Genomic DNA, 5,466 nt, shown 5'->3' with positions numbered 1-5,466 from the left:
CTTCCGATCTAATATCATCATCATTGATATTGGGTTGAGTTATCTTATATATCTTCAAGGAATCATCAATACATCATCATTAAAATTGATTTGGACCAAAACTTACTTTTTCTTGTCATTTAAAATCTATTTACACGTTTTTATTTTTAAAAACAAATCCATAAATTATTTTCAACCAAGTTATTGTTAATTTAATTTTTTTTGAGTTTTTTTATTGCCTAGCTTAATTTCTAGATCTAGCTCTCTGTAGATATGATATCGATTTTACTGAGTTAATTGCTACATTGCACACTCGTGCACTTGTGAGTTAAAACAAGCCGATCATAAAAAGCGGTCAAACACCTGACAATATTTACAAGTATTAGCATTAATCGAATAAGATAACTAATGTAATCATGTTAACAATTTATAATGTGATTGGAACCTCCTTTGTATGTGGTTTTCAATTGAATAATAAGAGTTTATACGATACTTGTTTGACATACCATTAGTGGATCCTCTAACCTTGACATTTGTTGTTATCATTGTTTAATCCTTACATTAATCTTCCCTCTCAAAGCTCTCATCATCATCATCATCATCATCATCATCTTCTTCTTCTTCTTCTTCTTTATTATTAAAATTATTATGAATTTGTTGTTGTTGTGGTATTGTTATTTATAATTTATACAATTAACCTCTTTGTGGTTCGACCACAGTCTTGCCTGGTTATTTATTACTTCGACACTCCTGTACTTGAGAGAAGACATCAATTTTTTGGTTGTATCAAGTTTTTGGCGCCGTTGCTGGGGAGATAAGTTTTTGTACATATTATAATATTTATTTTATTTTCTCTTTTTACTTTTCTTGTATATAACTTTGTTTCTTCTTTTTTTGTTTTCTTCTTCCTTTTCTTCTACTCCTACAGGTGCATGAGAGTGTGGTTACGTACATTAAGTAGTAGACTTTGTAGGGTATCCTCATCATTTTCAGAAAATATGGTCGAAGAAGATAGCTAGTTGCTTCATAATAAGAATACTGAGAATAACCATGTTAGAACACTTAGAGACCACATGAATCCCACGAGAACAAATGCACCATCATGCATAGTTTTCCCCCCTGATGCATCTCATTTTAATTTTAAGCCAGGTATTATTCAACTTTTACCTTCTTTTCTTGGCTTAGATTTAGAAAATCCATACTTGCATTTAAGAGAATTTGAGGAGGTTTATAACGCCTATAATGAGTCAAATTATAGTATGAACACCATCAAATTAAAGTTTTTTCCTTTTTCATTAAAAGATAAAGCTAAAACATGGCTACAAAATTTGAGACTTGGATCCATTCCCGCTTAGGATGAAATGCAACAATAGTTTTTAAAGAAGTTTTTCCTTTCTCATAGAACAAACTCTTTCAAGAGACAAATATCATCACTTTCACTCAAAAACCAGGAGAAACATTTTACCAATGTCGGGATAGGTACCAAGACGTGCTTAATACTTGCCCTTATCAAGGTTTTGAAAAATGGAGAATAGTTTCATATTTTTATGAAGGCTTAACACCTAAAGATAGGCAAATGGTTGAATTGATGTGCAATGGAACCTTTGAAGATAAAGACCCTAATGAAGCAATGAAGTACCTAGACTTGCTAGTTGAAAATGCTCAAAATTAGGACACTATAGGCATTTATAAGGTACGGAGTAAAACTCAACCTCATACATCTAGTAGAGGTATGTACAACCTTAGAGAAGATCATGACCTCTGATTAGTACTTAAAAGTGCATTTTTATCATGATTTTATATCATCATTTTGCACTTGAAGTATCAATAACTCCTTAACTAAAGCATGTTTTATAATAATATATCTAATAATATAAGATACCTTTAATTTATGGTAAATGTTCATTTTAAATGCATGCCTATCACATAAATGAAAGGATTGATTGATGACTTTAAGAACTTAAATTGCAAGGGGAAAGAAATGACCAAACTTAGAAAAGAGATGTCGGTGTAATCAAAACCGGAACACTGTTCGGTAATTGGGTCATATCTGGAGCTATAGATCTCATATTTAGGTCTACTTTATATGGATGGAAAGGTAAGACATAGGCCTACAACTTTTATATGGAGCCCAAGATTTAAAAAGGCTATTTTCAAGTCTAAATTATAGCAACAACAAAGAAGCCCGAATCTGTCCTCTAGCCCGAGCACTATTCAGTATTTTGGCCATATCTGGAGTTCTAGAAGTCGAAATAAGCTGAAGTTTTTACACAAGAAAGCTGAGATAATTTCCTACAACTTTCATGTTTTCAAGTGGCTCTAATTTTGACATTATCAATGACGTTTTGGGTAGACAAGAGAAGATAAGGATTGTCACCAAGTCAAGAGTTGGTCACCCACTCATTAATTAGTCATCAAATCAATAGTTCCCAATTTTGGCCTATAAAAGGAGGCATTTACCATGCATTTAGGCATCTTGGTTTCCAAATCAAGATCATGCTCTTCCTTTCTCTCTTTGTATTGTTTGTATTGCTTATGCTTTGCTTTCATTAATATTAAGTTTATGTCTTTCATTTCCTTTCATTTTCTTAGTTAACTTTTATCTTATTTATGTTTTTATTTTGTTTATTTATTTTTCTTTCTTTCATTATGTCTAACTAAGTTTATTATGTGAAGGTGAAAAGGCTACACTAATAGTGTAAGAATAAGAGTAGTGTAAACTTAATATGGACTTTAATGTTTAATACTAATATGTTTTGTATTTGTTATCTTGTTCACTCTTTAATACTTTGCTTGTTAAATGACTAATCTTGATTTATGTTGTATAACACTTGGTACAACAAATACTTGGCACTCTCATAGCCCATACTGTAAGGTATAACCGACACTTGAGCTATGAAAGGAACTTGATTTGTTGTTAATATAAGTTATAATCATGAATGCTTGACGAGATTTACAAGTATTAACATTAATCGAATAAGATGACTAATGTAATCATGTTAAGAATCTATAATTAGATTGGAACCTCCTTTGTGTGTGGTTTCCAATTGAATAATAAGAGTTTATACTATACTTGTTTGACATACCATTAGTGGAACCTCTAACCTTGACATTTGTTATTATCATTGTTTAATCGTTACGTTAATATTCCATCTCAAAGTTCTCATCTTCTTTTTCTTTTTCTTTATTATTATTATTATTATTATTATTATTATTAGTACTACTACTACTAGTATTATTATTGCTACTATTATTATTGTTGTTGGTATTACTATTGTCGTTTATAATTTGTATAATTAACCTCTCTGTGGTTCGACCCCGGTTTTGCCGGGTTATTTATTACTTCGACACTCCTGCACTTGGGAGAAGACAATAATCTTTTAGTCGTGTGAACCTCCAAGCCAAAAAGATCATGACCTTCAAGCCAAGTTTGCATCTTTAGCTAGAAAAGTCGAGGCACTAGAATTAAAAAAGAGTGGTCAATTAAAATCTGTTTAAGACATTGTATGTCAAATCTATGAAACAAATGAATACTCAACCAATGACTGTCCAACTTCACCTTCTTTTAAGGAATGTCTCCATGAACAAGCCCATGTTTAAACAGTCTCCAAAAGCCCAATCATAACCCATAATCACTAACATACTATCCTAGTTAGAGAAATCACCTAAATTTTAGTTGGAAGAGTGATCGTAATAATGCAAAAATTCACAACCACCATTTTAAGCACATAATAATTTTCAAAATTCTAATGAATATGCACCTCCTTATGCTCCTCCTCCTATACGAAATCTTGAGGAAACATTGTATGTATTTATTGAAAAGTAAGAGACAATCAATACTTAATTTGCTCAAAGCATGATAGATTTTAAAGATACTCTTGCAAAATTGATATCTACTCTCAGTTTCTAAAAGAAAGGTAAGTTTGCATCTTAACCACAAGAAAATCCTAAGGGGTAATACAATACAAATGTAAGTAGTTCTAAAAGCCAATACTTGGATCAAGTCAAAACAGTCATCACTCTTCATAGTGGTAACGTTATAAAAAAACCCACTCTTAAACCTTATGAAAAAAATGATGAGTCAATCTCTGAGGGTAAGGAAGGGGTTGAATATGAAAATTGTAAAGAAAAGACTGATTCTCTGCCAGCACTTTCATTTCCTCATGCCATGACTAAACAAAGAAAAGTCAACAATTTTGAAATCTTTGAAACTTTGAAACAGGTAAGGATCGATATACCTTGCTGGATGCTATTAAATAAATTCCTTCTTATGCTAAATTTTTAAAAAATCTGTGCACTATGAAGAGAAAACTGAATGTGAAAAAGAAAGCCTTTTTAGCCGAACAAGTAAGTGTCATTCTTCAAAACAATAATGCTTTGTAATATAAAGATCTTGGTTGTCCTATAATTTCCTGCTTTATTAGAGAATATAAAATTGAAAGAGCCTTGATTTTGGAGCTAGTGTGAATTTACTTCCATATTTAGTTTTTCAGAGTCTCAATCTAGGTGAGTTAAAACCAACTTCTTTAACTCTTTTAGTTGCCGATAGATCTGTAAAAGTGCCTAGAGGAGTAGTTGAAGATGTGTTAGTACAAATCGATAAATTCATTTATCCCGTGGATTTTATTATCTTGAACACATAACCTGTTGAAGCATGTAATTTATTTCCTGTTATTTTAGAATGTCCGTTTCTTGCAACTTCTAATGCATTGATTAATTATAGGACTAGACTGATAAATCATTTGGAAACATGACATTGAAAATGAATATTTTCAACATTTGCAAGCAACCTGGAGATGATAATGAATTATAAGAAGTAGATCATATTGAAGAATTAGTTTATGATCAACTTGAATCTACTTTAAGTACAAATGAGTTGGATGAATTTGAAGATTTGCAAATGATTTATTGTCAGGAAGAAATCACGGATTAAAAAAATAAAAAATGTTAATGCGGATCTTTTATTAAAAGTGACAACAAATTCAACATCCGACATCAAACCAATACTTTCCTAACAAATCCTTACTTTCTCTTAGTCCAATGCCTTGGTATGATAAAAATATCAATTTTCTTGCTTCAGGAGATTTGTCAGCTCATTGGAGTACCCAAAACAAAAGAAAATTTTTAAGCGACGTGCAAAACTTTTACTGGAATGACCCTTACTTATTTATATATTATCTTGATCAAATATTTTAAAAATTCATTCCCGACAATGAGGTAAGTAGGGTCATTAAACTTTGTCATTTTGAAGCATATGAGAGTTATTTCTCATAAAAAAAGATAGACACAAAAATCTTTCAAAATAGATTTTATTGGCCACCATGTTCAAGGACTCATATGCATTCTGCAAAGCTTGTGAAAATTATCAAAAGATGGGATTTATTTCAAAACACAAAGAGTCTTTATATAATCTTCTATTGACTCTTAAGTCTCATCATAGTGAAGATAAGCATCGTGCAATTCATGACTTATGAACCCATTTTCATA

This window comes from Populus euphratica, unplaced genomic scaffold (assembly GCF_000495115.2).
Source record: "Populus euphratica unplaced genomic scaffold, PopEup_1.0 scaffold840.1, whole genome shotgun sequence".
Classification (NCBI taxonomy): Eukaryota; Viridiplantae; Streptophyta; class Magnoliopsida; order Malpighiales; family Salicaceae; genus Populus; species Populus euphratica.
Note: the sequence above shows the minus strand (reverse complement) of the source record.